The following is a 10,674-nucleotide window of genomic DNA, read 5'->3' as shown; positions in this document are numbered from 1 at the left end:
AGAAAAAGGAGGGTCAGCGCGCAGTCACAGTGACGCCCGAAGTTAGCAAAACCCTCACCAGTGTCAGAAACCTCCCCGCCTTGTTGAGCATGGCCTCCGAGGGCAGGGTGTATAGGTCCCGAGCCAGGTCGGGGTGGAGCACGCCCCGAAGAAAAGCAGCCGAGGGATCTCCCCCGGCCCACACCTTGTCCCCTCGGGACAGCCCCTTCCAGCGGGCGACTAGCGGGTCGGAAGCCTCCCCCGGTGGAAGCTCGCCCATCACCGATGACCATAGGGGCTCGTCGGCCCCCGGACGTAGCCCGCACAGGTCATCCACCGTAGGCAGGCTCGACCTCTTCCCGGCCGCCCCTTGGCTAGGCCCATCAACTCGGGAAGGCCCTTCGTCCCGAACGGTCCGCTTTGCGCCCACGGTTGTCGAGGGGGTGGCCCCCGCCTTGGCTTTCCCGGGACCAGCCGTCTTCGCCTTTTTTGACGGGCGCCCCTCCGGAATCTCTAATGGAGCACCCGTCGAGCCGGGTAACGGGTCGGCTGAGGGGCGCGGAGAGGAAGCAGCGGACGGGCGTGGGGAAGGAGCCGACGATGAGCGACCACCGCGGAGTGACAGAAGCTTCATTCCTACGAAGGAAACAAGCAAACCATCACAAACTATGGAAACAAGCAAGACACGGGGAACACCCGCTATAAGCATACCCCCGAAAGCCGGGCTAAGACCCGCCTCGGCCAGCCACTCCTCGGTCATAGCTCGGATGGCCTGAGAACCGGGAAGGATTGCCCGAAGCCTCTTCAGGTCCCGATGCTCCTCGTCGTTCAAATCCGGGACTGTGTTATCTATCACCCTCACTGCCCACCGAACTCCGAAGCCCCAATCCTTCGACCAGCTAACATAGAAAAACCGCCCCTTCCACCCTTTGTTGTTCGAAGGGGCTCCCCCGACGCGAAAGCCAACCCGGGCTGACACGAAATAGCCCCCCGGCCCCTTGAGAAGGCGGAAACAAGAGAGAAAGAGGTTTCGGGTAGGGGTGATGTTAGCATAATAACATTCCCCTAAGAACGCTACTAGATAACGCCATGAGTTAGGCGCCACCTGGGAAGGTGAAATCCGCCACGAAGAAAGACAGGAGACAATGATAGGGTGAAGGGGGAGGCGCAACCCAGCCTCTAGGGCATCTTGAGTCAGCGCGAAGCCTCGGGGGATCGGGTCGTATGACCGCTGCCCCGGATCAGGCGCAACCAGGACAAACTCCTCCGGGATATGATAACGCTCCCGGAGCTTCTCCAGCGACGACCCACTCACCACCGAGTCAAGGTCGTGCGGCCACATTAGAGCCTCAAGGGCTCGCGCCGCCTCCTCGTCTGAGGAGGGCGAAGGCGTGCTCTCCCGGACTCTATCGAGGGACAAAGGTGAAGAGACGGGCAAGAGGGACATCCTTACTGGCTTTGAAACAAACAAGAGAGACGACGAGGGAGCGACTGGGGAATAACGGCACAAGAGAGGAGAAGGTGCGACGACAGAAAGGACGACGAGGTCCAAGGCTCAGCAGCAAGATTCATGAAACGGGCCGAGTGCGCCATTTATATAGGAAAGATCCCGCCAAGAGAGACGTCCCTTCGTCTCCCCATAGCGGCCGACAGCTCATCCGCACCCTCACTCGTCGCGTCAGCGAAGGCCAACGAACACCCCATCATAAATGCGGACCAGAGGTCACTGCAGGGGAAGGCCAACGTGCTCCTCGGCCGCATGTCCCCGAGACCACCTCCTCGGCGCGGCCAGCCCGCCCGAGACGTGCTCCTCGGCCGCATGTCCCTGAGACCACCTCCTAGGCGCGGGCTGGCCCGCCCGAGACGTGCTCCTCGGCCGCATGTCCCCGAGACCACCTCCTCGGCGCGGCCAGCCCGCCCGGGACGTGCTCCTCGGCCGCATGTCCCCGAGACCACCTCCTCGGCCCGGCCGGCCCGCCCGAGACGTGCTCCTCGGCCGCATGTCCCCGAGACCACCTCCTCGGCGGGGCCAGCCCGCCCGAGACGTGCTCCTCGGCCGCATGTCCCCGAGACCACCTCCTCGGCGGGGCCAGCCCGCCCGAGACGTGCTCCCCGGCCTCATGCCACCCAAAGCGCCTCCGCGGCGCGGCTTTTTCGCCCCGGACATATGTCTCAATCATGAACCGCGAAGGGAACCACCGCTTACCGATCAAAGCCACGCCTCGAATCCCCTCCATCCGATGCCGAGCCATGGCTTCCTTTGGGGGGGGAATATGATATGACAAAAAATGGCAGACCCCACTCCCGGCAACATCCCCCGCACGTGGACAGGCCCGGCGCCCCAGGGGGAGCAATGAGGGTGACGGTCTGCGCCCGGACGTCAGCCTCACTGAGCCCACAGCCCCCCCGGTTGACCCAGCACAGTCCGACGTGACAGAATCAGGTAACGGTTGAAGCTCGCCCATACCCTGCGATCCCCCAGTCCCCTACGCAACATCCTCGGCGATGTCGGACGCCATCAGAGGTACGGCCCCGACCGACGTGACGACGCGCCCGGTAAGGCCGAGCCCCCCTATAAACGTCCCCGAGCCAGAGGGAGTGAGGAAAAGGAAAAGGGAGGAAGAGCACTCTCCCTCCTCTAAAAACCGCCCCCACAACATTCTCTAACAGTGATCGTCGGAGGGGTCGGGTCGAGCACCCCGACCCGACCTTTGTGCAGGTACCAAGCCAAGGCCCCCCGTCCGGACGCGCAGGCGAGAAGTCCCCGCCCGGAAGAAGTCGCAGCGTCGCCCCGAGTCCGAGGCCGCACCCGACCGCCTCAGTAGAGACAAGCAACGCCCCAGGGAGATTCCCGCCATTCGGACCCCCGAACGAGCCGAGACGACCCCCCGGGTCACGGCTAAGAAAAAGGTGTTTACATTAACACTAGTTGTAACACTTGATTTCTATTATAAGAAGCAAGGTTGAAGACATTTGATGGCCAATGGTAGTTTCATCCTTTCCAATTCGATACCGAGCATACTGCTCGGGAGAGTAATATGCTCTCTCTCGCTCTCTCTGTCTCTTCTTTTTACTTGTTTCTTTTGTGTATGGGTAGCTGTTTCTTTTCTATTTATGTTGACATCTCTTTGTTTTAACTCTTCTTCTTCCCCTCCCCTCTCTCTCACTTTTTGTCTCTGTCTCCACGACTACTCCATCACCTCAGCCCCGTCTGCTTGAAATCCAGAGGGAGTTGAGTAAAAGTGTTAAACATTTGTCGAGGTACAGGTGATGTTGTACTGAAGAATGATGGGAGTATGGTAGCAGATCTAAGAAAGGTTAGTAATGAATAAATTTATTCTTCATTCGTCATATGAGTTATCTGTTTCTAAGATACAATGTATAGATTTCATGAATGCGGTCTTTAGGATCAATAAATGTTTAAATGGTTCTAGTAAAAAGATTTTAAGGCGCTGGCCTATATCACTGTCGATTACATGGTTTCATTCATATTGGCTAGATTTTCTTGGTTATACTTCTTCCATTTTGTTCATCTGTATTCAAATTCAATTACAAAGTCCCCACATGAATTTATACTGGAGTGATATCGTTATAATCTGTAGTAAGAATGTGGTTTCAGTCAATATCAACGATTCGGAAGTTCTATCAAGCAGACAATATGCTGTATGAGATCTATCGGAAGCTTTGAATATAATGACAATAATATCATATCTTTAGTAAATATGCTTCCAAAAGTTATTATATGGTTAGGTGTAATTATATTTCAAATAGGATTTGTATTTTAAAGAGTTTTAGTGAATTTCAGCAGCAGTTTATCATGCTAAGGGGGTCTTGAAATGGTGATCTATGCTATGATGAGGTTATGTCGACTCATCCTTTTGTATATCTTTGGCTCGATCCATGATGGATTTGTGTCAGACATCTTGTTCTTTTGGTATCGTGTCCCAGCAACGATTAAATCTTGATTTGAACTCATGGTGTTTTTGAAATATATATTCTTTAAGCTGTTGAATGATATTTTACATTCAGCCAGAAATCATGTCTAATATTTTGGCCAAGCTTCTTCATTCTTCTGATTTAGATTTCTAGCAACTCTTACAGAATGCTGCAGTTTTCTTATGTATCAACTCTCAATTGGTTAAATTATTTGTTCAAAGCACAGGAATGGACGATTCCTCCTTCAATCTTCCAAGAATATCCTTTTACCATCTACCCTAGTTGATTGTGAAGAGGCTTTAAACCAAGGAAGCTTTAGTGCGACGGAGGTATTTACAAGCTTAAGCAGCAAGAGTATTCTCAATATATTTGCATCAACTGGGAGATTTTTAGGCCTGGAGGTAATTTTTCTAAGGGTTTTCACATAAAATCATTTTCTTATTGCATTGACTGACAACACGGCTTATGTGATAGTTTGAGAATTTAAAGTTTGTTGGGATACTGGCTTGTCCACTTAGGGAAAGGAAAAAAAAAAAGCAGTATAATCCAAGAGATCAATATTTGAAGTTCTAATTTAAAATTGAATGAACATCACAGTCATCTCTGTGCTTGAAATATGTGCTTCTTTCTCTTTATTAATTATTGTTGGGCTTGTCCTAGACCTAGTGGTTCATCTGCATAATCAAATCTAATTTATGTAAATATCTCCTGTAGTGATGTCAGGAGACTTTTCAGGAATTATATTACTGCTATCTTTTAGATTGTCAGTATGCATAACTGTAAGGATTAACATGTTCTAGCCTGTTTGACAGTTTCACCTGTCAAGTTTCAGTCATCAGAAACATGTCTAGGGGAGAGCTGAAATAAGTTAGTGTGCATAGTGGATTGCAGAAGTTGGAGGATGTACCTAGGTCTCATCTTATGCAATTTCCATTTATGGGATTACATTTATAATCATTTAGCAACTGATTTAGGAATAAATTTATAGTGTTGCCTCCTTTGAAACTGTAACATTTCCTGATTTCTGAACTATAAGGATGATTCTGTGTTGTGCAGTGAGAAAGTTATGAATTTAGCTGGATGGCAGCCAAGATATGTTTCTATTGAACTTTTAATGAATGATTAATTTGACGATAGTGAATATTTTTGGTTTTTATGTGCTATCCCTGATTTTATAGCAAATAGCTGTATATGGAATTTTGAGTTTTTTTTGGCTTTATGCCGTTTTAGACAGAGGACATTTGGGTTTGAAGTAATTCAGCATCGTCACCTGGTCTCCAACATACTGGTTGGCTAGTTCAACCTTTCTTTGTTTGCCTGTTTGGTTACTTTAGATTTTAGAATATATATATATATATATATATATATATATATATATATATATATATATATTTCAAAGTATTTTGTATGAAATAAAGGACAGGCTCGGTAAAAGAAGGATAAATAGATGAAAGCTGGTACATGATTGCCTTGAGAAGAACGAAGACAAAATCTATTTCTTAGATGAGGTTGTCTAGGATAAGGCCCATGTGCTACTCTTTCTAGATAAACATGTTCATATTTTCTTGAAACAAGTGAAACATATAGAATTTTTATATGTATTTGTGGAGTTTAGCTCTATAATTTCCTTCAATGAAGTTTGTGTTGGATGAGATCATAGCACTTCAGAGTCATGGTCTAAACACTTAGACATTGAGTCTGGCTCATGGCAGCAAATATTGAGCTAAAGCACCTTAATGGATATTGACAAAGCAATCCAACCCGACTAACAAAGTTAAGGAGACATGCATACATGAAACAAGAACATCTGACTCTTAACTTTTAGAAAACTCATCTGGAACCCTGTCCTTTCACTAGCAACTCCACAAGGGTAGATCCAGATCCTCTTCAAAGTCTATGTTACTGATTCTCTTTAGACTTGTAGACATAGTATAGTCTGTTCTGTTAATCTTTTTTTATTTTCATGAACTAACATTATGATTTCAGCAGCTGCACACACTTGGGTTGTTGGTTTGTTTATAGAGAGATGCTATTGACTTTTATGTCTATTATCTTTTGCTAAATGATGTTTTTTTTTTTGTCATCTGCTGGTTTATGATACTAGTCTGAAGATCCCCAACCTGAGTTATTTTTTTTTTCTTCTTTCTCCTTCAATTATGCATCTGTCTTATAGATAATTAATTAAACCCACCTCAGGCATGCTAACCAGTAATGTTTATGCAATTTTGTGATGATCACATACAGAAAAGGAGAAGCCTTCCGACGTGCCCAGAAGCCTAACTCGCCGAAGCATGACACCTCTCGTCCTCCCTTTCTTGCTGGTTTTCTCCACCACTGCCGCATCCAATTATGATTATTTTCACTTGGTTCTTCAGGTAAGTCTAATTTTTTTCTCTATCTTGTTGTTCTTCTCTATATTGATCATTTGATTTGAAACATCTAGTGGCCCGGATCATTTTGCAACGTCAACCGTTGCTGTCCTATGAGTACGGGGTATCCGGAAAAAAATTTTACCATCCATGGCCTTTGGCCCGCTTTCCGCAATGGAATGTTTCCATCTTGTGATAAGAACATGCCATCATCTTCTAAGTACGTCCAACATAAGGTATATTCGACTCTGACACAGACTACTTTATCGTAAAGGTACCTTACAAAATGAGAGTGTGAGTCATTCATCGTTTTTTATCCTTGTCTTCGATTACAGATGGACCCTTTGATATGCAAGATGATTCAACACTGGCACAGTTTTCGTTGTCCCAGCAGCGATGGCCACTCGTTCTGGCAACACGAATGGGATAAGCACGGCACATGTTCCTTGTCCAGGTTTGATCAACCTTCTTACTTCACAGCAGCCCTCAACCTCAAGAATAAAGTTGATATTCTCTCTTCGCTAGAGGCAGAAGGTATTTTTCCTGATAACAACAAGTATAATTCGAAGCTTATCTTCCAAAACGTCAGAAGGGAAATAGGGTATAAACCAGCAATCCAATGCAACACAAAATCGGGGAAGCAGCAGTTGTATCAGATTCATATCTGCATCAACAAATTAGGAGAGCAATTTATCGACTGTAAAGTTTCTATTAAAAGAAAATGTACTTCCCCTGAGATTGTATTTCCTCGCTTCCCAATTTTCTGATGTATCAAATAGAAGAAATCATGGTTGACATCCAAAACAATTGAAATCATTTACCAATTTGAATACTTCTGGTTAGACCAATGTATGTGTTATTAATGTTCCTTGGTATAGAAGAACATACAGTTCAATGTTTTTTTTTTTTCATAAACAAGTCTAAAGTGTTCTTCAGAAAGGGGTTTTCATGTGTTTAATGTTCATAGTGGATAGTGGTATTTTATCTGTTGACATTGTGATTCATGGATTACCTAGCATGATGTTGACGTGGAAGGAAGTCCATCCTACATTACTTCCTGCCCTCTAAATCATGGATAATAACTAACATATGATGCTGTGTGATTCATTCAGTCGATACTTTTAAGGCTGTTTTTCTGTTTAGCATTATTCAGGTTTCCATTTTGTCTTAAGCTTGCAATGTAACTATGTATTTTAGGCTCTTAAAATTTTGGAGAAGCTTCCAGAAGAATTTTGTTTTGTTTTGATGTTTAATTCAAATCAATTTACTTCTTACCTAACAGGCACCTCGTGACATCACAAGAAGATTTGCATTTGGCAATGAGACTAATGAGTATTTGACAAAGCAGTGGCTTGATAAGATTAGAACTTTATTTATCAGAAAGGGTTCTGGGTTTTCCTCTCGTTCTGTTGTTAGTGGAGACCCTTATGTTGGAATTAATGTAGTGGGGTTACCATCAGAAATAGCAAAGAGAATTACATTTGAAGAACGTGTGACTGAGCATAATATAACTCGTTTGCAGAATGTAGTTGATGGCTGCTTGTGTATTACATACAAAGATGGTTCCTCCACTTATGCCATTTCTGTAGAGTCAAAGGGGCATACAAATCTTAAAATTGGCCAGGTTATAAATCGTCAAATTTTAGATGGGGATATAGTTTTTATGAACAGCCCCCCCCAGTACTCATAAGCACTCATTACAAGCATTCTATGTTTATATTCACGATGATCATACTGTTAAGATCAATCCTCTTATATGTGATGGTGACTGTGTTCATATTTTCTATCCACAATCCCTATCTGCGAAAGCTGAGGTTCTAGAATTATTTAGTGTGGAAAAACAGCTGCTTAGTTCCCATTCTGGGAGCTTGAACTTGCAGCTTGTTCAGGATGCTTCATTGGCCTTGAAGCTTATATTCAAACCTGGTTTCATAAAGAAGGAAGTAGCACAACAATTGGGGATGTATGTCTCATCAATGCTGCCACCACCTGCAATAGTCAAGGCTACTAAATGTGGTCCTTGTTGGACAATTCTTCAAGTTCTCCAGAATGTGTTCCCTGCTTTTGTTGGACTGTTCTGGCGAACGATATTTTATACGTGAGAGTGAAATTTTGAAGTTAGACACTGATCAACAAGATGTAGTGCAGTCTTTGCTGACAGATATCATCATGACTCATATTTACCGCATGAAGGGCCCAATGGAGGTTCTTAATTTCTTCAATTATATACAGCCTTTACTAGTGGAGATGCTGTTTATGGAAGGCTTTAGTATTTGTTTGAAAGATTTTATTTTATCAAAGGCTGTTGTTAGTGAAATTCAAGGAAGCATCGAGAAAAATTCATGCATACTCAATCAATTGAGATCAAGACGTGATGAACTTGTGGAATTGCAAGTTCAGAACCATCTTAGAAGCATGAAGGATCCAATAGCGAAATTTATCCTGAATTCTTCTGCACTGGGTAACTTAATCGACTGACTCAAAAAGTGATTCATCAATGGTTAAAGTGGTTGAACAGCTTGGATTTTTAGGTCTTCAACTTTTTGATCAAGGAAAATATTACTCAAGGGCTTTGGTTGATGACTGCTTTTTAAACTTTGTAAGCAAGTATTCCGCTGGTGAAGTTGATCATCCATCAGAAGCATATGGACTGGTGAAGAACTCTTTTTTTCATGGTCTAAATCCATATGAAATGTTAGTCCATGCGATATCATCCAGAGAAGTGATAGTTCGTTCGTCTAGAGAGACTCACAGAACCTGGAACTTTGTTTAAATATTTGATGGCAATTCTTCGAGATGTTGTTATCTGCTATGATGGAAGTGTCAGAAATGTGTGTACTGGTTCACTTGTGCAGCTTGAGTATGTGGATGATGAAGGAGTTAATTCCGTAAATACTCCACCCGCTGGTGATCCTGTAGGTGTGTTGGCTGCAACTGCAATATCAAACCTTGCATATAAGGCAGTTCTTGATTCATCTCAAAGTAACAATTCATCATGGGAACTCATGAAAGTGAGTCATCTATGTTATGTTTCTACTTGGCAAATTAATCTTCATCTTCATTTTGGTTGGACTTGCATAGGTCCAAGAGAAACATGATTTGTTTTTAATAGACATGCGTATCTTGCAGGAAATTCTTCTTTGTAAGGTCAGTTACAAAAATGATGTTTCTGACCGCGGAGTGATTTTGTACTTGAATGATTGCTGCTGCCAGAAAAGATTTTGCAAGGAAAATGCAGCATTCGCAGTTTTGAACTGCTTAAAAAGAGTCACTTTGAAGGACTGTGCTCATGAGTTCTTAATTGAGTAGGTATCCCTGTATGTGCATATCTGCAGTATAGATTTTTGGTATTGACCAAGATTGATTTGTTTCTTCTCTAAGTTGTCATGTGGTCATCACTTCAATATATATCAGATTATCTGCTTTCCATTTTTCAGTATTATGTTTCATTGGGAAGTGAGATTTATCATTGAGTAACCACTATCAAGCACTTTCAGTATTATAAGGTTTGGGGATGGTTGATCTGCAAATGCCTTACATGCCATTTCTATCGCTTGAACCTTGATCTACTTTGATTAAAATATTTTATTTGTCTAACAAAAGCATTTTTCTTTATATATCTTTTTTTTTTCTCTATTTACGAGAGTTCCGCTATCTCCTAATATATCTCTGGATAAGTACCTTCCATTAGGTCTTCGTCGTAGAATTGGAATATTCTCCATCACATCAAATTCTATATTCTAATGGCAGGTACTGTTAATGAAAATTAACCCAATCTGTCTCGTACAAGTTTCATAAAGAGAATGGTGGAATAAAGTTCTCATAATGAAAATAAAAATAAAAATAAAAATAGTGAAATTTTACCTGATATGCCTCACATAACAAGTTTCCTAAAGAAAATAATGGTTATCATCAGCATTATTGACATAACAAAATTTTAAGCCCTGGTTTAACCCTTTCATGGGATGAGATGGCAACATCATTAACAAAAGGACTCCCCATGCTATGAGAAAGTTTGCTTGACATTACCCTCCATGCATTTGAGATAGGAGAGGTCTGCACTTGTGCCATCCGATGATACCACATAAAAGCACCTCGAGTCTTGGAAGCTCATGTTCTTGTCAACCTGCCATCAGCAAAATAAATATATCTTTATGTGACATTGCAACTAAATAAGATTAATTTAAGGAAAAGAAAAAAAAACCATGGTTTGGACCATTGTCATGCAATGCCCTTGTCGCTTTATTGGGAACACATGACTCGTCCAGCTTACCATAATGTAGTCAACTTGATCAGACACCTTTGATTGCTTATCAGGGTGGTACTTGAAAACATTCTCCGAGATGAACTTTTGATCATCAGCAGAAAGTCGATTGCCATCACTGAAATA

At 43.4% G+C, this 10,674-nt stretch overlaps 1 pseudogene; it reads left to right on the top strand.

Annotated features, from left to right (window-relative positions):
- The first annotated feature begins 2,484 nt into the window (after positions 1-2,484).
- LOC135613498 (DNA-directed RNA polymerase V subunit 1-like) lies at positions 2,485-9,593 on the top strand (annotated as a pseudogene).
- The last annotated feature ends 1,081 nt before the right edge of the window (positions 9,594-10,674 follow it).

Source organism: Musa acuminata, chromosome BXJ2-6 (genome assembly GCF_036884655.1).
Source record: "Musa acuminata AAA Group cultivar baxijiao chromosome BXJ2-6, Cavendish_Baxijiao_AAA, whole genome shotgun sequence".
NCBI classification, from domain to species: Eukaryota; Viridiplantae; Streptophyta; class Magnoliopsida; order Zingiberales; family Musaceae; genus Musa; species Musa acuminata.
The sequence above is the reverse complement of the archived record's forward strand: the minus strand, read 5'-3'. Positions and strand labels throughout refer to the sequence as shown.